At 37.5% G+C, this 26,602-nt stretch overlaps 1 pseudogene across 1 annotated transcript in view; it reads right to left on the reverse strand.

Annotated features, from left to right (window-relative positions):
* Positions 1-3,157: 3,157 nt before the first annotated feature.
* Positions 3,158-26,602, reverse strand: part of LOC308492850 (5' exonuclease Apollo-like) — a 56,448-nt pseudogene continuing 33,003 nt past the window's right edge. Inside the window, exon 2 of the transcript in view lies at positions 3,158-4,664. The product of the transcript in view is annotated as a 5' exonuclease Apollo-like (transcript). The remainder of the gene's footprint in view (positions 4,665-26,602) is intronic.

Here is a 26,602-nt window from a genome sequence, read left to right on the forward strand (position 1 = left end):
TGTAACGGTACTGGGACATTCAAGAAGGAAATACTTGGGAATTACTTACTACCTCTGCCATAAACAGCCACCCAGGATTTTTCTTCTTTTTTTTTTTGGTTATGAATATCTGTTATGCTTACCATGTGTCAGATGCTGTTCTAAGAGACTTACAAGTATCATCTCATTTAATCCACATGGAAATCCTATTATAAGCTTGAAAATTGAGTCACAGAGCGGTTATACAACTTGCTCAATATCATCCAGAAAATAAGGGGAAGATGTAAATTCCCAAACCCAGCAGTGTGTCTTCAGAGCTCCTGTTTTTACCCACAGTCTGCACTGCCTTTTCTATCTTTTCATGTATTCCACCAATACTCACTGAGAACCTGTGGTGGATATGATACTGACGTACGTGCTAATGATGAACCTGGTCTTGGTCCTGGTTAGCTCACAGATTTATGAGGGACACAGGTCAATAGCGGTAGGAAGGGATTCAAGGTTAAAAGACCAGCACTTGCAAAGGCACAGGGATGTGAGACTGCATGGCGGGTTAAGAGAGTGGAGTGTAGAGTATGAAAGGAGGAGTGACAATCAGATGACTGGAAAGATAGGCAGGAACCAGAAGTATAGGTGCTGCTGATGTCTGAAATTAGCCATTCACCACAGATGATGAAATGGTAAGCATTGCTCTCTTTTCGCATTGTTATGTTAAACTCAAATTCCCCTAGGAGAGTAACTTCCTCTAGGAAAATGATGTTGTCCTGGATACCCTCCCGTGTTAGTCTGCAGGGACCTTCCCTTAAGAAAACCCCTTCCTAGTACTTCTTCTGGGTTTTGGAAACTGATCACACTCTTCCACTAGACTGTCATGCTTCCAGGACACACGTGCTCATGTTCACCTCTGGATCCCCAGCATGAAAGCATTTAGCTCTTTATTTGTACTTTCTCTATTCTCTTGAGAACAGGCTGTTTCCCAAAGCTTTGGTTGCCTTAGTCCATTCATAAAATACTGTTTTTATCAAAAATAAATCTCTTCCTTTCTTGCTTTAGAATTTAGTATCATAGAGAATATTAATGAGTAAAAATATGCAATGAAGTAGCTATTCCTTAATCATAAAAAGTAAGATAGGAAGGATAAGAAAATGTGCACTGCCTGAAATACCTATCTCTCAGAATTTAATAAGCTATTTTTACTTTCTGTACGTAAAGGAGAGCAGTCTTGTCAAGTTATAAATCAAATAAGTATTTTGCAAGAAAACTGACATTGTAGGTGCTTCTCTAAAAGTTTATCTCCTGATAACATCATTAACCAGTTTTCTCCCTTACTACTTAGATATCAGCATCTCTTATGTTGGGAAATATCAATAAGATCTCAAATACACGTAAATTCAGGGTTGCAATTTTAATTCGCTTACCTTGTGTACTGGCCAGAATGCGTAGTTACCTTTTCAGGCCCTATGAACAAATACCATTTCATAGGTTTAAGTTAATTATTTTTTCTCCAGTATATTATTTATTAAACCATCAAAGACCTAAAAATAATTCTGGTGCATTGTCTTCTACTTTCTGAACATTTATTATTATTTTTTACGTGGAAGAATTATAATTTATTTTTTTCTTTTTTATATTTTTATATAATTTGCGAAGTTTCGCATTTTATATACAGAACATATATATATTTCTTTGAATAACCAAAGGCTAAGAGAACCAATATTTGAAATACTCTTCATGTGGTAGGCACAGAGAGGAATTTTCCCAATTATCTGACCTCTGTGATAATCAGGAGCGGTAGGTATCTCAGTCTGTTTCACGAATGAGGAACAGCCGCTCTGCTGTATAAGTGTGGCCTCTCTCCTGGCCCAGGGTGCCCTGGATGGAAGACCAGGACAAGGCCCAGGTTTCCTGCAGCCCCACATGCCACATCTGCTGCAGCTCCTCGTGGGCCCAGGGGAGGCTTACAGTGAAGGTCATTGACAAAACACAGCTGTGTACAACTTGCCCAGGAGGAAGCCCTTATTTTGCTTTCTATACTCTTCCTATCTTCCTCCAACGGTAGCAAACAGTTTTTCCCAGACCAGAAATGAGACTTCTTCCTTAGGAAGCCTCGGGGCTCCATGCTGAAGCAGGTTTTATCCACGTGCCCAGCTACATGTGCCTGTGCCGTCTCTGATCCTGTGGGGTCTGCTGTCCTGTTCATTGGTTTGGCACTTTGTCAGGCTGTGAGCAGGACAGGGAGATCTGCACAGCCCCGCCCCTTCCGCCAACTGGCTCCTTGGTCTCCGCCCTGGATACTAAAACACACAGGCTGTGTGCTCTGGCTCCCTACTCAACCCAAGGACAGGGGCGCCGGGGTCCAGCAACTCTCCCAGTTATGTGAACAATCAGGAATATTTAGCAGCATATTTGATCTTCTGTAACTTTCTTCAAAGTCAGGGCCTCCAGACAGCTGGTAGGCCCATTCTGCCCTAGGTACTGCCTTGGTGAGGGGTGCCCAATCCCCCAGCTGCCTTTGTCCCAGGTCAGTCCCCAGTGACACTAACTGCAAGCTCTAATAGAGGCAGAGGTGGAATTTGTCTCCACGGTTCCAAGGTTCTTCATCACTTCCTGTTCCCTCCCAGAGGAAGAGACAGGAACTCACTTAGAGAGGGTCATGGCAAATCCACATTCAGGATTGGAATGTGCTGCCTGGATCACCACTTCATCCTCCAGTACCACAGTTCCTAACTTAAAAACCAGAACTACCTGGGGGCTATTATCTGGGAAAAGGGAGGAGGAGACATGGAGAATGGCACAGGGCACACAAAATAACAATGGGGATAACCTAGGCCTTTCTGATTTCAGACTGTCTCTTTTTGCAGCCACGTAAGAGGACTGCATGTTCAAAAAGTGGGAGAAGTACTGTGTTAAACAAATGTAAACACAGCATGTTACTGCAGGCCTTCTTAGAACCTTACATGTGCTCATACCGTGAAGAGGTTATAATGAAACGTGTTTCTCCAATGTGGTCAACTATAAACTAAGGCTTCCATAGGTATTAGGCGTCCAGTGAAAACACTTTGGGAAGCGTTGCTCCAGGATGCGCTTGTCAGGATCCTGTGAAGACAGAAAAGTAAGGCCCCAAACTTACTTCAGCCCACCAGCCTTCAGCCACTATCTTCAAAACTGCAGTATTAGCTCAACAAGGTTGTACACTCCTGTCTGCACTCAGGAAGCATTTATGGTATTTTTCCACTTGCTGGTCAAAGCCCCTGGAAGAGAAGCCTGCCTGGAAAAGTTTCACTGGATTCAAGAGGTATTTTAGCGCAAGGCCCCTTAACTCAGGAGCCAAAAGAGGGGCTGCCTTGCTGCTCTGAGGCAGGGGCAAATCCCAGCCCCTCCAGGCACTCTGGTTCCCCGAGGCCGCTAAGCCATCATTGTTTCCCCTGAGGGGGACCAAGTGGGGCCCTACACCAATTTCCTCTCCAGTTCCCAGAGATAAATTCTTCATCTGCAGACTACATGCACTGAAAAACCCAAGGGGGTCGGCAGTACGGTCACCATCTTCTGGGACTCAGAGAAAGGGACTGTCCCATCCCATTCTTTGCTACAGGGGTCTGAATAACTGCTTCTTGATCCGCAAAGGATGGTGGAAGGGCTCTTCTCAAGGTTCCCAGAAAGGTTCTCATTCCCCGCCTTCTTCGAGTCACTGTCAGCTTGAGATTGATCTGCGTTTTCCTGCAGGCATTCAAACAGGACACCCTGGGTTCTTGGCTTCTTTAGCCTCCTTTCTAACAATAGGCAGACAATGCTTGGCTTTCTAGAGAAGGAACACATGTATTGCCACACAGAGTCTGGAATTTGGGACACAGAACCTGGGGCTTAAGCTGTCCTGCAAACCCCTGTCGTTTGCCACTAACAGTGGGCACCAAGTGGCAAGGCTTCAGTGCTGTGACAAAGGCAGGAAGCTGCACACCGGAGGAATGATGAGAGTAAGGGACGATGTGGAGGTGGGGAGAGGTGGGAGTGTGGATTTTCTGCTGTGGGAAGGAGAGCTGTGGTAGGGTGGGTCTGGTTCCGGTGCTATATGGCAGAACGGCAGGTCTCCAAGTGGTCCACGCGTGGATGCCGCCGCCTTCGCCACCACTGTGAACCCATCTGCCCAACAGCGGCACCAGCTCCAGGTGCCAAAGACTCAAGACTATTGGAGCCCCATTCAGGTCTGAAACTCCAGGGCCAGCTGCTCCAATAGTGGGACTCTTTTCCCAGGCTACCGGGTCCAATCTTTACATTACATTGTGGACACTTTCGAATGAGCTCGACAATCTGGCAGGGGGCTTCTCCTGGAGAAGGGGGAATCAGGAGAAGGCTGGGCTGCAGTTGGTGTTGTCCAGACATAAGCTATGGATCTGTTTCCCCCCTGTGAGGGATGGCCCCTTTAGCATGGACTTTGTATACCGAAAATCACCTGGGTAGAGGATGGTTCTAAAGTGTCCTTCAAAGGAAAACATGACAAAGCCAGGGTGGTGATTGGCCCCCAGGAGGGTTACCTTCATGGTCTCTTCTCCCAGTTTCATCTAGAGGCAGGACGTGGCTCTCACCAACCTCCAGGGCTTGGGTCCACTGCTTAGATACCTGTAGCTGTCGATGTAGGAGGAAAGCAGTGACTGGGGAGCAGTAGAGGGGCGGAGCACAGGCTCCAAAAGCTCACAGCGGTGGGCGTGTGGGGGATCAGGCCCCGTTCATGGTGGTGGGATTGGAGTCTTCGTGGGAACGGAGCTCCTGCGTGAGCCTCCTGCAACAGCCCTGGAAAAGTCATGCTGGGGCAAGAACAGGGCCAGAGACCCTGAGGGAAAGCCAGTTCAGGAAAGGGATACGTTACTAGAAAAAAAGAGGTGACCGTGCTCAGGGGAGTGCGGGGATGGAATTGTACATCTCGGAAGTCACCTGAGAGAACCATCCTCATCCATGCACAGGAGCCAGTCCCGGGCAATCCCAGGACCTCCACTCTCCTAACACTTACTATGAAAAACACTCTGGGCATTTGATCTTTCAGCATTTGTACCTGAAGCTTTTACTCTATGGCCTTTGATGAATGATGATGGCACAAAGATGAGTTCTGCATCATTTGTAGTCCGTGCTAGTCTTTATTGAACTTCCCACCTCTGGAGACATCTCTGTGAAACAGAAGCCTGAATTGTATTTAGGCTGTTACCTCCAGCTGGTGTTTGTGTTGACTTGACATACGGTGCCTCTTATATTGTGTTATTTGCCCTGTTTCTGTTGAACTGTTTGTTAAGAGGGAAATCTGGTTCCCCCAGCATGCTGTTTTCTCTTTCTTTTTTTCAGGAGCATAAACATAACCATAGTGTTGGCACCATGTCTCTCCAAGTCTCACTTCAGTTCATTTGTCCAGTGTATATATATCTGACATTTACCATTTCTCATTTGTATTCTTCTACCTTCGTGATACATAGTGAAGATATTCTGATCTATGTTGCCCCCAAGGGCTTTCAAGAAAGGTCATAAATGCTAAATGCTGCAAATGTGGGTATGACTTGGTTTACTGATATATTTCTTGAGCTATAGGGTACTACCTAGAAAAACTTAGTACTGAAAAGGGCTAGCAAACACGTGGAAACAACAGTCACATGTTATAGAGAGGCCAGGTATCCCGAGTCAACTCCTCTGCCTTCACAACATGCTACTTCCTCTTCTGGAATTGCCTCTAGTGAATACGTGACTTTTGGGATGACTAGGATTCATACGCCTGTGTGTGGGATTTCAAACAGAGACAAGAAAGAGGCAGCTCCACTGACCCATACAAAAGCTGGAAACAGGTTAGACATTCCTTTCCCCTCAGGTCCTGTGACTTAAGCACGACCAGTCAGGTGACCCTGTTTGATGGAGGCAGTGAAGCAAAAGGAAGTGTCAATGAAGGTTTTTTTTATGGCCCCTGCAATGGAGTGGGAAGTCCACAATGGGGGAGGGGGTGACTAGAGTTCAGAGTACTAGTGTCCTGCAACTAGAGGTGATGCTAATGGCAGAAGTGGCAGCAGCCATTGGTGATGTCCAGGTTGTCTCAGCTCTGCCTTGCTTGGCTCTTGCCATAGCCTATACATGGCCTTCCTGTGGGTTCTGTGAGGTATTCCTCACAATTCCAACACACACATTGTCCATAAAGTCCGCCAGAGACCATTTTATCTGTGACTAATAGCGTAGCTATAATAAACCCCTTGGAGACGCTGCTGCTAATTTCCTTGGCACAATGACAGTTTCCCTTCCCTCTTGTCTATTGTCAGATCTTGCTTTTTGTTTTTATTCAAATTAAATCCCCTAGCTATTTCACTGCACCTGGTACTATAGAAGTACTAAAATAGCAATTGTTGCAAGAGAAATGGAAGGAATCAAAAAGGAGGGAGAAAATAAAGGGTGAGAGAAGGACATGCATGGAAGGAAGGCAGGGTCTTCCATTTTCCCATTTCTGAGGCTAATCCTTCAATAAGAATCATCAGTTCTGATCCAGTATTTCCTGATTATTTTATGATCCTGTCTCATCCTTTGTCTTTTTTATTATCTTTAATCTCTTGCTTCATTGGTTTCTCCCCTCTAAACTTCACATGCATTCAGTTCTTTTCCAGTCTTAAAAACCAACAAACAAAGCTTTCCTTAGCTTGTCTTCTTCTTAATTTTCCACTTTATTTTTTTTCTCCTTTTCAAGTACAGAGTCTTGAAATATTAATCAATATTTCAGACATAACTATTAATCCTCTACCAACTGTGTTTTATCCTTACTATTCATCCATTCTTTCATTTACTCAACATATATTTATTGGGTATTTACTGTGCTTCGGACATTGTTTTAAACACTGGGGACACATATCACTGCTTTTGTATAGGTTACCCTGGGAGGAGAGAATAAATAAGCAAAAGGGAAAATGCTAATAATAAACAGGAAAATATAGGGGCTGTACAGAGAAATAACACTGGGTGGCCAGTGCTGACTGAGTAGTCAGAAAATGCCTTAGTGACTCCTCACAAGCTGTGTGTGGTGTCCTGTGAGTGATGGGGGAGTGCCCTGTGGAAGCCATGAAAAAATATATAAAGATATTGAAGTCATCCATACAAGATATGGGGAATATTTCGGACAAGGAGAATAGTACTGGGGATGGTGAATGTAGAGGAATTTAGGATCTATTTCAGAAGCCTCAGGACTTCGTGTATGATCTATGTGATGATATTAAGTGAGAAGAAGTCTAATCAAAATTATTCCTGGTCCTTTAGCTTCAGGAATTGGGTGGATGTTGTCTGGATGGTAAGTAAGACAGGAGACTCAGGGAGAAAAAGGTTGTGGGTGGCAGCACAAACATATCAAAAGAGCACAAACATATCAAAATTCTCTTTGGGATATGGTAAGTTTGAGATGCCTATTCCCCATTCAACTAGTTCTATCACATTAGTAATCTGGTAACTTTATTTTATAGATGCAGTTTACAAGACATTAACACATAAATGACATCCTAAACCCAAGATACTGGACAATATTATCTAAGGATAAAGAGGGCAGACATATTTTATAAAGCATATTTTATTGCTTTATTGTGGTTCACAGATATTGCGGGTTTTTTTTGTTTTTCATTTGTTTGTTCATTTTTTACAAATTGAAGGCAAGACCCTCCACCAGCAAAGTGATTGCAACTTGCTTTATTGTGATACGTGATTTATGGTGGTGGTCTGGAAACAAATCCGCAATCTCTCTGAAGTATGTCTGTAAAAAAAAATGGAAATGTGGCCAAGACAAAATCCTGGTACATTCCTACATTTATATTTCAAATAGAGAAGGTAGGTCCCATAAAGAAACTGAGAAAGACAGCCAGTGAGGTAGGAGAAATAAACAGACTAGTGCTGAATCAAAGAAGCCAAGAAGAGAAAGAAGCAGTCAGCTGTGTTGAAGGCCAATGAAAGTTCAGATAAGAGAGGGCAGAAGAGAAACCACTGGATGTGACAACTTCTAGATTATTGGTAGCCTTTGTTGGTACACATACGAATGGCTTTCATTAGTATACTCTCTGTGAAGTGGTACAGAGGAAAGCCTAATTGGAGTGGGTTGAAGAGAGATTAATAGATAAATGAGAGTAGCAATGACAGAAACCTCTTTTAAGATGTTTTTGTCTGTGAAGAGAAGATAAAGTAGGGCAGTAACCACAGGGAGCTGTCATTGTCAGTGTACCCCCTTACAGTGGGATTTTTGTTGTCCTCCTAACCCTATCTAAACCTGCTTTTATCAACATTTCATTGTCAGTACTCTCCAATATTTTATTCCAGACTCTTCATGAATGATTTTACTCATTATGATTCCTATGACAAATTCATACACTTGATTCATACACTTAATTTCAGCTGTCTCCATTAATGTAAACACAAAAGCCTATCGAACCCCTGAAATACAAGACCCTTTCTCAAGGAAGCCTCACATTTGCTCTCATTCATGTGGTCCATATCCTGCCCACAGGAAACACTCAACCCTCTGTCTTGACAAATCCTGGGAGTGGAATGACAACAGTCTAATGGATCTACCACCTCCATCTTAAGGAATCACCTATCAAATCCTCCAAGGGGTCCTAGTAAAGCCCCTCTCTACAGTTTTCAGGTGAGAAGCTGGAACTCTCCACATACATCTTCCCCTCCTTAGTGGTAGTGATGGGGGGAGGCTGGGATGGGGGCTATAACACATTTCAAAATTCATTCTCAATCATGCTTTCCCAACAGTCTCTGGAGCTTTTATGCCTAAGACATGGAAGATGTATGCAAAAGCCATGACATTTTTCTTAGCAAAAGCCTTATAAAATGTATGACATTGCCACCTTTTTTAGATGGTTCTGTCTATTGTATCTTGGTACCTCAACAAAAATTTGCCTTTACCATTCTTTCATGTTCTGCTTTATAAAGCTGAATTTCTCATTTCTTTGGGGGACCTGTGGCATTTCTGAGTCTTTTAGTGCTTAATGAGTGACTAGCTGCAGGAGATGAGTGATAAGGCTGGACAGCACAGAAGAAGCCCGAGAGTCCTAATATTTCTTAAATACTAGAGCTGTTACATAAGCAATGCAGCTCCCTTTACCTATATATCCCAACACAGTTCAGCACTGGTGAGCATCTTACTAACTGTGGTACCCTGTTTCCCCAAAAATAAGACCTAGCAGGACCATCAGCTCTAATGCATCTTTTGGAGCAAAAAATAATGTAAGACCCAGTATTATATTATGTTATATTATATTATATTATATTATACCAGGTCTTATATTATATATAGTAAATAGCCTTATATTATATTATAAGTCTTATATTATATAGTCTTATATTATATTATAAATCTTATATTAATAGCCTTATATTATATTATAGTAAAATAAGATGGGGTCTTACATTAATTTTTGCTCCAAAAGACGCATTAGAGCTGATGTCAGGCTAGGTCTTATTTTCGGGGAAACATGGTACTACAGCGTGCCCACTTAACCATCATCAATGCCAGCATCCCATCCTGAGGATTGGATTGTGGGAAACTGGAGCTTGAGTAGCTGCAGGAACTCTAGGAGCCAAGGCACTGCATGCCCCTCCAGGTTGAACCAAAATATGGGCGAGGGAACAGGAGAATTTTAATACCAGCTCCTGAGAGCATTGGCTAAACAATAAACCCAGGAAGCACTAATTCCCCTACCTTTTTGACCTCTTAGCAAAGCAGATTTCAGGGACAAAAGAAAGCCTCCAACAAAGGAAAGCAGGTGGTGGCAGCTGGCAACCTTTCAGTGAATAGGACAGTGGATAGGGGCAGAGCACCAACCAAGTCTGAGTCAAGTCTTGAAAAATTCAAAGTTTTGAAGATATTTGTCCCTTTTCAGTCACTTCCCTCCTAACAAATCCATGACTTTTATGAACTGTTTGTTTCAAATTCCAAAAGAACGACTAGAATTTCCCTGATGCCTCCACCAAATTCACTGCTTCATGCTTTTACACGTGGCATGTACTAGAAGGTAACCGTATGATTCCAGCCTGGACAACTAGACATCATTCTAGTTCCCTTTTCTCTATTATGGTTCCATGGTTATCTCCATTCAGTCACTCCAGCCTCTCTACTTAAATGGAGCTTTATGCTTCTCTCTATTACGGTTCTGATACTGCTCTGTAAACCAGCGTGTCTTTCCAGGTTTTTCATGGCCTTACTCATCATAGCTGAGCCTAATGTTAGACAGTTATATTGTGAATTCAAGAAATTAAAGAAATCCATTAACCTGAAGAAGTATTTTCTTCTTTGGTTTAGGTAACTTAATGAAAAGATGAGAAGACAGGTATGATCTAGGAGCAAGTGAAAATTAATTTCATTAAAAACCTATTACTAAGCTATCATCATATATTACAGACAATTTTTTTAGAAAGGCTATATGAAATCAAATTACAACAAAATGTACAGAATTGGTTTATTAAGAGGAAAACCCATAAGTAAACTGAGCTCAAAACCAAATATACATGTGGTCTTGATCTTTTAAATATTCAGTTAAATTACTGAATAGTGATTGTTACTGTATTTCTCCCCTCCTCCCATGCTCTGCATCCCTTGTCTTCCTCTTTCATTGTATTTTGCTCTTTAAATCTTCTAACTATAGCATCTGAGCCCCAACTAAATATAAGCACCATTAGGATAGGAGTTTTATTGGTTTTGTTTTGCTTATTATTGAATTTCTCAGTGCCGAGAAAAATCACCTGCCTCACAGAAGGAACTCAAATACTCATTAAAATATTGAATAAATTTAACATTTTAAGCAATATTCATGTGAATTAGTTTGATTTATTTTTTTTAAAATAAGAAACATAAAAATTAAAAGGTTCAAAAATGGTGTTGCTATAGACAACATACAATTTATGTGTTCAAGGTAATAATTTGAGTTATTTTAAAATTAAAATACATATTCAATTTTGAAATTTTTAAAATACCAAAAAAATATCATGATTCTTCAGAAAGCAGAAAAAGATTTGGTGCAGGCGCCTGTTAAAGGAAGAAGAATGTCTCTTTTAGGCTGTAGCTCCGGTCTGTGGATGCCATCTCTGACCAACCCGCTTCTGCTCTGAGCCGTAGCAAGGGATGGGATGGGGAATATACACTTCCCTGACTTGTGATGTTAAGCTATTTCTAAGTCTGACTCCCCCTGAAGTCAAGGCTCCTGTGTTTCCTGTGTCACCATGATGCAGCCCAAGGTTTTGCAATTAATCACCAGCTATGAATTCCATAATTGTTGCTTCATCGCAAAGATAGAAAACAGTGAGGCGAGTTTTCCTTTCAGCCCCGTATCCCTTTTATGAATGAAGGGGTTGGGTCTACTGCTTGGTAACACGATGGGTTTTGAAGTAAATAATCCAACCTGAAACAGCCATAGGTAAAAATCTAGAAGGGGGCTTCTGAATTTATATTTGAGAAGGGCAGGAACTATTAGACTCCAGAGAAAATAAATCACACTGTAGAATGCATGGAGGACTCCAGGTTGGATTAGAGATGTCAGAAATAACTGAGATGTTCATTTAAGGGCGACTAAAGGAAAATAAAAGGATTTGAGTTGTTTGTCTTAGCTGAAAGCACTTTAAATGGAGAAAGGCAACTTCAGCACTAATTTATAAGGTTAGGTAAAGAATTAAATTGAATTTCATTGGGTTCTGTGATAGCTCTTTCCATGAACTAAGCCTATATTTTATTAGATTTCATTCTAATACCCTCTTTTGACCAAATGAGCTTTTCCAGTATAAAATATTTCAAAGTTGCATGAGCCCTACCTTTCTCCAAAAGATGTGTATTCTTGTTCACTATCATAATGAATAGATATATTTTTCATCTGCTGACTGGGAACAGAGTCCTGCCGCGGAGTTATATAATAACAATAATTGTATTTATTGAATATCTATGTGCTATGCGCTGCTGATACGTCACATCATGTAATCCTCATAAGTGTTTGGGAAACAGACAATATTTCCTGCAGTTTATTGAAGGTCCGAAGTGTTAAGGGACTTGCATTTGGATAGGAAAATTGTTGGAGGCAAAGCTAATGCTTGAAGTTAAGACTGTTGGGTTAGTGGTAAGTAGTTCTCAGGAGTAAGACTTAACCAGGCATATATACATCAGAATCGCGTAAGAGGTTTTCAAAGCGCATAGTTCAGGCTCCATCACAGCGTTAGGATCAGGACTCTGAAGAAGCAGCTGTGTGTGGAGCTACAAACCCCCAATGTCTGGGAGGAATCCAAGCCTCATCCCTTTGACGTTCCTGCTCACAAGTACTGCTGAAGGGAGCACTCCCGGCCATGCACACTTACGTGGGACACACGACTAGACCTCTGCCTAGAGTTTTATAAGTGTAAACTGAAGAACTGTTTTGCTTACCACTAAGGCATGGCCACGGCCAAAGGGTTGGGACCAAGTTTTATTTACTCTATGTAGTAACAGTCTGGGCAGGAGGAGAGTCCCAAAAGAGATTGGAAAAGTTGTTTTTTGAGGAGACATTCGGCCATTTTCTTGAATAAAGCTCTGAGAAATCAGAAAAGGCTAGATTGGTCTTTCGTCCTAGAATCAATCATGGCTCCTAATTAAAATGGCTGATGATAGCTTGAATAGCACAGTCCAGGGGTCACTGGTACCCTGAGCAGTGGAGAGAGGACACAGTTAGAAGAAGGTACTGAAATCACCACAGGGGAGAGCCATATAGCTGAAATCTCTCAGGGGTGTACTGCTAATAGAAAAGAATGGCATGAAAAGTTACTTAAGCAAAAGGCAGCAAGTCATCTCTGGTATCTTCTCCCAGAGGAAACAGTTCCAACTAGGGGCCATTTATGTGTTTACTGATTTGTTAAATAAACATGTGCTAAGTATCTTCTCTGTATTTACACTAGGTCCCTAGGATGCAAAGTTGATTAATTGGCCTAGTTATCAGGGAGGGAAAAAAAGCCTTCAAACAAATGGGTGTGGCCAGCTTTTAAATTGCCGGTAATTTATCTTGTATTTTGTTGTTACATTAGAGAGAAGCTCTGGCACCCATTCCTGGAAGTGAAAAATGTATCAGTAAGTAATAATCTACTGCCTACTGCCATCCAGGATGAGAGGTAAATCTTTCTGCTTCTCAAAACTAGATGCTAAAGGTTTTGTGCTCTAAGAACTAAGGTTTCTTTACAATGGTTGATCAAACTTTGCAGGATGAATCATCATGCCCAATAAAGGGAAGGGAAGGAACAGAATTATGGGCACAAAAGGTGCTTTTTCCCCCTTGCTCTAATAATACACTAGAAAGATGTGACAGGGAAAAGATACTTGGGACCTAGAGTTTAAATGTTTGGGTTCCATTCCTGTATTAGCTCAGTCTGGGAGGGGAGCTAAGAAGTGATTTCCAAGAAGATGAGTTACTCTCAGTGACTGGCCAAGGTAAATTATATTTTCAGCTTTGTGGCTGGTGTGGTAAAATACCATGATTGTCTGTATAATCAGACAGAAAAATAATGGTTCCTCAAGAAAGACCTGTAGGACAGATACGGGCACTGGGTGCATTGGTATTAGCTGGACAGTTCACCCAATTGTGACTATTACATCTCTTGCCAAGATATATTAAATTATCTGTCTATTCATAAAAACACATAAAATACATTAGTTTTTTATAAGAGTTTAATACATATTAATACAATTAATTGTATGAATTGTAATTTGAAGCTAAAAACTTTTAGTTGTGTGCAATAATGCCCATTCTTAAACTTGAAATCTTTGACGGTAAAGGAAATTACATGCTTTTTTTTAAAAAGCATATTAAAAGCATATGTGGAATAGACAATAAATGGTGTTAGAAGAACTAAGCAGCTTTCTGGAAAAAAAATGAAAGTAATTTTTTTCATAACTTGCACAGCATAAGAAAATGGGTAAAAGATATAAATCTTGAAATCATAAAAATACTAAATAATTCATTAAAGTATAAAAATTACATTGGTGAAGATTTTTTTCTAAATATGAACTAAAACCCAAAATTCAAAAAATAAAATGTTGATAATTAAAAATAAAATCTGCTTGACAAAGCTTCTAAAAGCAAAGCCAAAAGAAAAATAATTTGTTTCTTTAGGACATATAAAGCATCAACATAACAATAAGAAAAAGCCCATCAACCCAGCAGGTAGAAACATGGACAAACAGTTTGGAAGGAAGGAGGAAGGGAGGGAGGGAGGAAAAACAGGGAAGAAAATTCAGTGACTAAAATACAAATAACTTTTAAACGCATGAAAAGATTCTCAACTTCACTCACCCCAAGAAATGTGTGAACTCAAACTAGGATTCCATTTATCTGCTATCAAGTAGGTAAAGATAATATTCAATAACATATGTATTAGCAAAGGTATACAGAAACGAGACTTTCAGACATTGAATAGATGTTGAAACAACCTTTAGGGGGCCTGATTTGGAAATGTTACTCCAAATGTAAAAAGCACATTTCCAGTGAATGTTTAATTCCATTTCTTAGGATTTGTCCTGTATATTAACTGATATTTATAAGAACTGGCACCTATGCAAGGTTTGCACTGTACTCCTATGTTAAAGAGCAGAAGAAAAGACTTCACTGGCCTTCAATATGCATGATGATGGTTTAAGGATATGGTGGTGTATTATGCAGCTGTGAAAACATTTTTAAAAAATCGAATAAGATTTTTATGTACTGATATGGAATGACTTTATATATTTTTTATGAAAAAAACAACAACAAGCTACCCGTTTTAGGGTAACTTTCTATTGCTGCTACTGTAACAAATGAAAAATACAAACTCAGAAGCTTAAAACAAAATGAATGTATTACCTTACAGTTCTGGAGGTCAGACAAAGGGCATGGGTCTTGCCAGGGCAACTCAAGGTGTTGTCAGAGTAGTAGTCCTTTCTGGAGGCCTAAGACAGAATCCGTTTCCTTGTCTTTTCCAGCTTCTAGTGGTCACCCACCTTCCTTGGCTCATGGTTCCCTTCCTTCATTTTCAAAGCCAGCAAGGTCATGTAGCTCTCTGAATTGTCCTCCGTAGAGGTTCTCTGCTTTTCTGCTATCTGATTGGATAATGCAAAATAGTCTCCTAATCTCAAGGTACTTAACTATAATCACTTCTGTGAAGTTCTTTTTTCCATGTAAATTTACATAGTCACAGGTTCCAGGGGTTAGGGATGGACACTTGGGGCCATTATTCTGCCAACCACAATACATATCCATGTGAATAGAATGCTAATGTTTTTTTAAGGAAAAAAAATATGTGTATTTATATGATAAAAATTTAAAATAATGCCAGAATTACATGTAAAATTATTAATACCAGTTGCCTGAAAGGAAGAGGCATGACTTACGAAGTGAGGGGGGAATTTTCCTTGTGTTCTCTTTTGTTACTTTGGAGTTTTGAGACGTGTAAATTATCAACATACAAATCCTATGTAGTTTTGAAGGATAAAATCAAGTCCCTGCAAAATATAAAACGAAGATATGTGTAGATTGATTTCATTCCATTCAGGGACCATGAGCCCTAGTATTTGAGGAATAAAAAATGTGGCTTAGAAACGCTCCAGTGAAGACAACCCAGTGGTGAATGAGCTGAGGGAGTAGCACAAATGCAGTCACCAGTACAAAGTAGGAATAGTGGGGGTTACCTCATTGATCTGTTCCTGCTGCTAAGGCCTCCTGTATGCATGTGGGAGCGTGTGTGTGTGTGTGTGTGTGTGTGTGTGTGTGTGTATTTTTTTTCCGGTCTCACTGTATTTTTACATCAGCAGTTCCACAAGAGCCTGAAGAGAAACTTGCACTACAGCAGGCCACAGAGGAGAAATAAAAAAAGGGGGAGGGAGATTCTGCTAATTTTATTAACATTATTCCTTTCAGACACTGCACTGGTGTATGCTCTCATTATGAAAGACAAACTATAGAAGCAGAATTAGAAAAGTTGGTCCCTCTCTCAAATTTTTAATACTTGAACAGGGTACTGTTCATACATTTTTCTCATACAAGAAAAATAGGTTATATATTAGCCTATGTAAAAAGTCTTTAAAATATTGTTGAGCATTGTTGAAGTCAAAAAATAAATTATTGGCTCTTTAATTAGTAATATTTGTGTTCTACTCTGCTTTGGTACTAGTAATTTTGTTTTTAAAAATGGTATCATATTTACCATTAATCTCATGTTGGATATGAAAGGGAAGATTTTTGTGTGGTGAGCTATGTGAGTGTGTATGTGTGAATATAGGAGAAATTAAAGAAGTAAACTCAGTGCTAGTATGCGTCATTTCAGGAGTGAATGGGTTTGTTATTCTTTCTGAAAGCTCTGAGAACTATTCAGAGTGTAGTTTAAAAAGAACCAGAAACCCGGAATTATGGAGTTCATCAAAGTTCTGACGTCAGCTTCTCTTTGGTGTTTTTCGCTGGTGTTATAAAATAAGGATTTTTTTCTCTTACTGGCATATGAACTTGTCCCTAATTTGTGTAGAATACCTTAAAAAGTTCTTAATAAAAAGAAAAAATAAAAAGAAACGGTGGCCAATCATTCTGTGACAGACTCCTGGATTTTTTGCTCTGCCATCTTCAACATGTTTGGCTTTCACCTCTCGAGCCAAATTGACTGATCCAGCTCCAATCACTACACCTGTATTTCACTCAGCTACGAAGAGAAAGGAAATGGAGAGAAAGTCTTGCCATATCCTTTATGTACACTTAAGAAATATGACCACACTACTACTTCTTGCATGCTGCTGGCCAGAATTGTCACAGAATTGTCACATGATTACACCTAACTGCAAGGGAGGCTGGGAAATGGTTTATTCAAGATAGTCATATTCATTGTTATCAAATGTTAATTGCTGTTGTTAAAATATAAATTTTATAAAAAAAGACTTATTATTATTATTACAGAAAAGAATATTTTAGGCTCTTCCTGATATATTTTTATTGATTTCAGAACCAGAACCATATGACTTTTTAATTATTGTAACACTGTAATACATTGAAAATGCATGATACATTTCAAGTATATAACACATTTTTATCATCATGCCAAATAGTTATTGTTCTTCTAGATAAAATTTTCAATCAAATTATAAGTTTTACCTCCAAACTCTCCTCAAATTTCCCTATAATTTGGGGGATTGCTTTTATTTTTGGGTTAAGTCTTTGCATCATTTATTGTGGATGATATCACTCTTTACCTATTAAAATATATCAGTATATATCAGCAAAAATGTATTTTTCTCATTAAAATGTTTGATATCTCTTTCAATTTAAAAACAACTAACATTTTTTATAACCTTATTAATTTTTGTTTAACATCTGTCAAAGGCTTAGATCATTAAATGGATTTTTACTTTTATCAATGTAAAACAAGTCTCTCTTTTTACGCGTTTTGACTTGAACTCAACATTTTCATAAATTACAGTTCTTTATGCATTTTATTTATACGCTCCTGATTAATCTTCGTACATCTTCATTTCCAATCTCTAATTTTTCTAGATGTATTTCTTATGAGCAGTCTATAGTTAGATATATTTTTAGACTACAGTTGATCCTTAATGCAGGGGTTAATGGCGCCTAACCCCTACACAGTTGAAAATCCACATATAACTTTTGACTCCTCCAAAACTTAACTACTAATTGCCTACCTGTTACTGAAATGCTATTAAACAGTTGATTAAGGCATATTTTATATGTTACATGAATTATATACTGTATTCTTACAATAAAGTAAGCAAGAAAAAAGAAAATGCTTTTAAGAAAATCATAAGGAAGAGAAAATACATTTATTTTTATCATTAGTTTCAAGTGTACAAAACAACATAATGATTGCACATTTATAATACACCCCTCACAAAGGGATAACCCCATCTGACATCGTACATATCTATTACTATACCATTGACTATTCCCTGCCCTGTACTTTTACATTTTGTGACTATATGTGTTATATATAATATATATATATATATTATTTATTATATAATATATAAATTTTATATATGGTATTTACATACTAATTCAGATGATTCTGGAGGTTGATAGTTCTATAATTTAGTTGTAACTTTGGTGTGCTCCTGGGATACAGTAGGCATTGCATTTATCTAATCCACCATGTTGGTTCCAAACCTACATTTACAGTATTTGTGGGAAAAACTTCATGTGTAAGTGGACGCATGTAGTTCAAACCCATGTTGTTCAAGAGTCAACTGTACATTTATATAAATATTTTCATAATGTATGTGGTTTGTTTTATTTCTCTCCCTTAATTTTATTTTTTGTTATTTGCTTTGTTTTCTCTCTTGGTTCTATGAACTATGCTGTGGTTCCACAGTGATTTGGAATTCATTCACTTGTGATTCTTCAAATGATTTCCTTTAAGTTTCTCAAAAACATTATTCAATCAATAATACATCATCCTTTACCTATTCTTTACAAAAGACTATAAATCTAAATCCATGCACTTTTCATCTCCCCACTTTTTCTGCCAAGAAAACTTGGTCTTTCTTGTAATAGACTAATCATTTCTACACAAATAATTGCTATTAAATTACATTAATTTATATATATTTATTTTTCATTATCCCAGTTGTGTAATCATAATTACAACAATTATTGTAACCTTATTCTAAATCAGTTTCGATATCCTCTATCTGCCTTCTTCTCACTGTGTTTTTATTCTTATGTTTTAAACTTGGTTCATGTTTTGGTTCGCTGAAGTAAATTTTTCCAAGGTCACCAAAGGCATGTATTTCTGAAATATTTTATGTCTAGAACTGTCTTCTATTCTATCTTACATTAAAATAATCCTCAAGAATATAAAATTCTTTGCTTGTAATCTTTTCATCTGGAATTTGTACTGATGTGTGGTTCTGAACCTTGTTTGGTTTCAAACATCTTTAAGAATTTAATGAACAGTGTGGGCCTCTCTATAGAAAACAAGCATTATCTATGCAAAAATTAACAGAATTTTACATAGGCTTTTATAATTCAAGAGATGCCTGAAGCTCATGCATTAATCTTTAGTAATTTCCTGAAAAGTTCTTTCTAAGAGACCTTGGAAACGAATCTTCCAGTCCTTTCTAGATACATGTTTTATCTACCTAAATATTTATTTGCAAGAATTTTCTCTTTATCATAAAGATTTATATTTTTTACACTTGATCTTAGCCAAAAGGCTGAGAAGTGATGAGATTTATATTTTTTCATTGTTTATATATTGAGTAGTGGTTATAATTTGATTTGTTTGTTTTAATTCCTCCTGCCTTCGGCCCTAAGAGACTAACCTAACTTATAGATATTATATCAATGGTTCGCTTGCCCTCTCCTGTAGGTTGGCTGCGTCCTCCACTACAGACCACAGCTTTGGACAGGGACCCTTCTCCAGATAGCTACTCTTTGGGATCTGATAGCCACTCCCTCCAGGCCTAACTATTCAAGTGTTACCAACCAAATTCTCTTGCTTCTTCTACTTCATAATTTCTGCTACTTTGTACATGCTTCTTGCTTATTGCATTTTTTTCTGTTTGTCTTTTAGCTGCCCTTCCCTCTGTCTGCTTCCTTCTGTCCATACTAGAACTTTCAGTAGATATCCACCAGGGAGCAACCTCTTATCCCCCTCCAGCCTACAGATGGATTACGTGAAAGCCAGGCAGCAATCATTGATCCAGTCTCATAATGACAGATGAGTGGAGTCATATGATAGAGTGAGTTTTAATAAGGAACCTCTCAGAAGTAGCCAAAAAGTATGGTGGAAATACTGCAGATGAAAAGAACAGTGCACGTAAGTGTCATATAATGTCCTCACTTTTCTAATATAACAGTTTAAATTATTCTTTTCATCTCTTGTATTAATCTAAAACTCCTGCATTGGACTTTCTTCTAATTACGGATTTACTAATTGTTAGAATTATGTTATTCTCTTTTACTGTGTAATTTTCTTCCAAAACTTCACACATTTTGTTGTTGTTGTTTTTGTTATTGTTTTCTGTTTATTTTTGTTCAAAAGAGAAGTCATCTGTACTCAGAATTTGCCAACTGGGAGAAAATTTGAATTGCCTGTGTCTATACTTCTTTTCCATGTGGGTGCTGATTGAATCCTGTTCTTAGAGTTGGAGCAGAGCTATTATTCCCTGGGCCCAGGTCCAGCATCTGGCCAGCTTCCATCTCCTGCAGATCTGCTGGACCATAATGGAGTCTGTCTGGGAGCTTCAGTCTCCACTATGATGCAGGCAATTGGTTTGGTAGTTTTAGGACACAAACATTGAGAGGGGAGTGACTTAAGAGTGGAAAGAAGTAGAGCAACCTAGAAATAATTCCAATGGAACAGAGAGAGGACTACCCAGCTATCTCATTGGTACAAATCTGTTGCTATGAATTAGAGGGAAGAAAGTTGGGAGAAGGCTAAATTGTGTCCTTTATATTCCTTATAGACGGGCAGTTTGCTCTTTTCATGAGGGGAAGCATATGCAGGACACAAATTGTTTTCCTCCAACAACTTTCATCATTTATAATTAGTCAAATTCCTGTGAGATTTTAGGCATTTGATTGGTTTCCAGTTAGTTGATATTTGATATTTGTTTTTCTCAACTTCAGTTTCAAATGAAATGAAATGAGCATTTGAGGGTTTTTAAATGAAAGTCAAGGTCTGTTAAGTAGACACAATTTTAAAAGGAACTGAACTGAAATTTTTACATAAAAACAATATATTTGTGCTGGATAGATAACTAGATACAAAGATATGTAGATATAGATGTAGATATTCTCCTTGCTCCCAACCACTTTCATTTAAATTGCATTTGGTTTATAAGAGTAGACTTTGCATATGGCCTAGGATATGTTATTATATTGGAAGAGCTAGTGATTTTTAGGGTACCATGGTGTGGTATAGACATAACCCACTAAAGTTGCTGTTACGTAGCCATAGGTTTTACATGTGAAAATAATTTAAACAATTTTCATAAAAATTGCATGAGATTTCTATCAAGTAATCTGAAGATACATGTTTTTATTCTGGTTTTGTCAGCAATTAGCTATGTAAATTAAGAATATTATTTAATCTGCACGTTTATCTATTTATTTCCCATGAAAAGTAAAAATACCTTCCAAAATTATTTTCCAGAATTGCGATCACATAAAATATAGTTAGTAAAAAGCAGTTAACAACTGAATGCTAGAAGAATTGACTTAATAATCATTTATTTTGGATATCGCTAAGTGACATTATGTGCCAATTTATTTATTTACTTGTTTAATGTTTATCCCTCTTAACTAAAATCTAAACTCTATAAAGACGTTTTTTGCTGTCTTGGTCTCTTTGTGTCTTATGACGTAAGGATAGTTCCTATTCCTTAGCAGGCACTGAGTAACTTGAATAAATAAAGTGAATGAGCCAGACTGGCACGAGTAATAAAAAAAACATGAATAGTTTACAGTCCTTGATCTGCTGAGTCTCACATTAGCCTTAATTTATGCAATACAAGTTTAGAACATTTTGTGTAAATGTGTCCAAATGAAAATTCGTAAACATAGACTAAAATGTGCTCATTAAGAACAAATTCAAATTCTGAGAAATAGTAGACTTGAGTTACTTAGGTCAAACCTCTTTTTTTCTGGGAGTAATTTTACTTTGATTTTAGTTTCTTAATTAATAGTCTGCTCAATTAATCCTTAGTTAAAAGAAATGTATACTTACTTCTTGCAAAATTTACTTACCATACATATGTAAGCTACTGACTCCTTCATGTGCATGATTCTTTTATGTTATAAATCCAAGAAAGACTTGAAGGTAAATATAGACTTACTCTTACAATATTTCACTTTGAGTCCATATTTAAGAGAATGTTTTGATCTGAATCCAAGTCTCCTTAAGTGTGAATGGATCAGTCATTATTATGCTGTGAAATTTACAACTGTCCTTTCCCTTTCTCCAATTCTCATCAGTTCTTTAAGAGATCTCAATTTGTTACATATATAGAGGTTTACCAATTTGATATGAAAATTTCTCAAATTTTGAAAAAAAAATCATTTCTAAATTAATTCAATGAGATTCATATATATCATCCAAATAAATATTTAAACTTGCATGTCCTGGAACCAGATTGCTGGGTTCCCAAACTCTGACTTCACACAGTTATTTATTCTCTTTAAAGCTCAATTTCTTCATCTGTATTTGGGAATAACGCTAATACCTACCTCATAGAGTTTTTCAAGACTCAAGTGAGACAGAACTATAGCTCATAGTAATTGCATTTTTGAGTACTTCCTGCCAGACGTGATAGATGATAGATAGATGATAGATAGATAGATAGATAGATAGATAGATAGATAGATAGATAGATAGATAGATAGATGATAGATCATTTAATCTCACAACAGTCATTTCAAGTATTGCTTCTGTAATCCCTTGTTTACACACGAAAAACTTGAAGCACAAAGGGTTACAGAGTGTGTCTGCTGCCCAAATAGCAAGGTTAGGATGTGGGTATCTAGTCTGCCTACCACATCTATTGAAGATAAAATGCAAAGTACTTGGTGACTGACTAGGTGAGAACGGAGGGAGTAAAGGGCAGTAAGGATGATTCCTAGGTTTGTAGCTGGTGGAAATAGATAAGTAGGTTATGACAAGTGTCTAAAATGCAATACATAGAGCTATGATATCATTCTGAGTGATATCTCAGAGTAAGAAACAACCAACTAACTGCCTGTGAAATTTGGAGCAATTTTCCTAGAGGAAATAGAAACTGTCCTGAATCTTGAAGGATTGCCAGAAGCTTACCAGGTAGAGAAACGAGGGAAAAATGCCTTAGAAACCAAGGGGGTAAAGCCAAGGAATATAATGCAAGGTACCAATTCCCTGTGCAATTTTAATTTTCTGCTTAATCTGCTTATTTGGAAGCAATGTTAAAATGGAGTTTAGCTGGATCTTGAATTCAAACACAAAGGAAATAGTGAGTTATTCCAGGGACCAAGACCAACATTACACATTCCATATGCTCCATTTCACTACAAATGAGCAGCTTTATGACCTGACTCCCTCGAGAGTTTTCAAATAGAGATTTAATTAGAAAGCATTAGAAAAACTCATCCTGAAATAACAAAGGCAGTGGTAACCATAAGAAGACATCACCCTGGTGAGAACTTGGTATACTGACTGCAGATACTATTAAGAAAATGGACAAATAAAAGATTATCTCTGAGGACAATAATTTTGCAGTATCACAAGAGGCATTAGAATCTGTGGACTTATCTTAGGATGAAAATATTTTTAAATGTGTTTCACTCATTAAAACTTGGTCTATTAATTTCTGCATTATCTATGAAACACATCAGAAAGAAGATTGTAGGAGATACAGTAAAACGGAAGAGCTCTCTGAAAATAATGATTGCTCTTTCTATAATTATGACTACTTTACTATAATTTAAAAAATTGAATTATATTAAATTTCTTGTGTTTATAATAAATATTTATAAATATGATCTAAGGTTTTATTGATAAATGACTGGTACAACTAATGATGATTTGATCCTTATTTTAATACTGTTGATATAATTTTCTAAGTTGATATGATCTCTTCAGAGCCAAATATTCATCATGCAAACAGTGCTAAAATACATATATGCATGAGATTGTAATTATTATCAATTCCAGAATCATAGATAAGCTCTACTTAGAGAATAACTGATTTTTGTCTAACAGAAGAAATGAGGGATCATTAATTGTCTTAAATTACTTATTATCATTTATATGGTAAGACTTACCTATGGGCCATATTTTTGTATACTTTGTTCTAAGCAGCTCTTGCCAAGAATTTTTAATTCTTAAGCATATTTTCATGAAGGTCTGAGGCTGACATAACCCATGTTTGAAGGGAAAGTGTTTCTCACCAACTGACCCATCAATGAAAATTAGGATTTGGTAAAAGAGTTAATAGGGTACACGGCAATGAATAAAATAAGGTTCTTAAAATTATCATTATGAAAAGTAAAGGAAAATGAGGAAAAACAGGAAGAGAGGGAGAACAAAGAGCAGTAGTGCGTGCACACACACACACACACACACACGACCTATTAAAACTTAGAAGTTATAAATGACCTTTCATATTAAACAAATATCTGAGCATCTATGTGCCAGGAACTGAGGATAGCAGTGAGAATACGTCCCTGCATTCACGGTTCTTATATTCCAGTGTGGGAGACAGACAATAGCAGCAGGACATTAATATTAGAAAAATAATAATGCCAGATAAGGATCATAGAGAAGTGAGAAGGGAATAGCAACGACCATGGAACTTCTCACTGATAAGGGGACATACCAGCAAAGACATGAAATAGTAATAGCAACCTGTGAGGATATTTGAGAAAAGAGTATGAGGCTGAAAGAATAGCTACTACAAAGTTCCTGCAATGACCAGTAGTGTTCCATAAGGAGTGGGAAAGCTAGAGGGCTGAAGTGGAGTAAGTGAGGAGGAGAATGGTAGGACATGAGGTCACAGGGTTTATGGAAGACTAAATCGTGTAGGGTCTGGTTGATTGGACTAAGGACCTGAGATCTGTGCCAGCTCACACTGTAGTCACTGACCGGCTGTTGCTGTCGAGTACTTGAAATGCGGCTAGGGTGACTGAATTTCAATTTAATTGAACTGAAATTAAATGAAAATTTAAAAATTGATACTTGATCCAGCTATTGCAAACTTTTAAATACGTTTCGAACAATTTGGGTATGTGATTATATTTTAATTGTAAATTTAATCGAATCTTTCCAATTAAAATTCAGTGTCTGAATCGAGACGTGGTGGATATATAAAATACACACTGATTCAAAGATTTAGTACAAAAGTAAAAGACTTTAGAATCTCAACTTTTATGTGGATTGCATGTTGAAATGATAATATGTCGAATCTGATTATAGATGATCCTAATAGGCAGAGGAGTATCATTAACTGTGTGTGAAATGAATACTGGTATACTTCTATTGGGAGTTTATATTAGAGCACTTTCTGGGAGATATTTTGGAGAATATATAGCAAAAAACCTAAAACATAAGCTTCCTTATTTGTCAAGCAATTTCACATGTAGAAATATGTCATGCAGAAGTAAATATCACAAAAATAAAGATTTCAACATGCTTCTTGCAATTTATTTAAAATAGAGCCAATCTAAATATCTCCAAATAAGGCACACATTAAATTAATCACTATATATGCATACGATGAAATACTAGGAAGTCATTTAAATTATAAATGTATGTATATCAATATGGAGAGACGGTCATACATTCTTAAACTGGAGAAGCTGATTACCAGTAGGTACATATAACATCGTATTTTTAAATTCATAAAATATAAACAATAAGGATACATAATTTCATAGGAACATGTTTAACTTAATTTCTTTCCATCTTTCTGAAGGGTATACAGCAAAATTTTAAAGTTTTATTGTTTTGTGTGTTTTTTTGTGTGTTATAGTGATACAGGTATTTTTTTTTTTATTTTCTACGGTTTTTATACCCATACAGTTTCGTGATATAAAGATGTCAACTTTGCAGTGATCACTAATAATGTGAAAAGCTAAGTGTTGAGTCTTAATTTTTTGCGTGGTGACTTTAAGGGTACAATTTGACAAAAGGCGTACTTGTTTCAACATACTAGATCATTGTTGAAATTTAATGTCCTCTTTTCAGTCATGGAGATGAAATTTTAATAGGTGTCATCACTGGTAATGATCCCATTTTTTATAGTTGAATGAGTTTTCAACACATTTTGTTAAATAACTTTTGCATGTATGTCAATGAGGTACTAAGGAAACACTTCTAACACATTAATATGTGAGCTATGATATAACATTATATTTTAAAAAATCAAAATAACAGAAAACAAAATCAGTTTTTAATTCAGAAGAATTCCTATGTGTCATGGGCTAGACCTTCAGTGAATTGAAGTCCTGCGAGGCTAAAATAAATAGACTCTGCTTTATTCATGGCGCATTTTGTTAGCTGTTGCTGGTTGGGCTGACTGCAATTTTGAGATGAGTAAAAATCATTATGACTTTTTTTAGTGGAAAAGAAAAGGAAAAATTCGTTCAAGGTGTGGAGATTATTAAAAATTACATGAGGCAGAAATGAGCAGAGTATTAATGAGGCCTGCCTGACAATTTAAGTAATAGAAAGTGTGTGAAGAAACAAATTGAAAACAGTTGATGGAGACCTTTGAGGACCAGTACTGAGGGTCCAGCATATGACGATTGGGATAAAACCATTATAAAAAGCTGTGAAGTCTCCAATCACAGAAAGACTATTGACAGTCTCTTTGACAGTCTTTGGAGATGAAAACGACCACTGCCGGAGCCATTGACATCAAGGAGAACTGAAGGCCTCTTTAGATCTGGGGTCTACATTTCTTTATGTATCAACATATGGGTACATGCTCATGACCTACCCATTCACTAACCCAACAATTTTATAATATTATACAATAAGCCAGGGGTTACATAAAGTGCTTTTTTTTTTTAATTTACAGTTAAGTCCTTTTTTTTGTGCTGGTGATATCGGTCAAGGATTATAAATGCAGTGATAAGCCTCTCATAAAATACATATATATTTTGTGTACAAAAAA

This window comes from Rhinolophus hipposideros (assembly GCF_964194185.1).
Source record: "Rhinolophus hipposideros genome assembly, chromosome: 25".
Classification (NCBI taxonomy): domain Eukaryota; kingdom Metazoa; phylum Chordata; class Mammalia; order Chiroptera; family Rhinolophidae; genus Rhinolophus; species Rhinolophus hipposideros.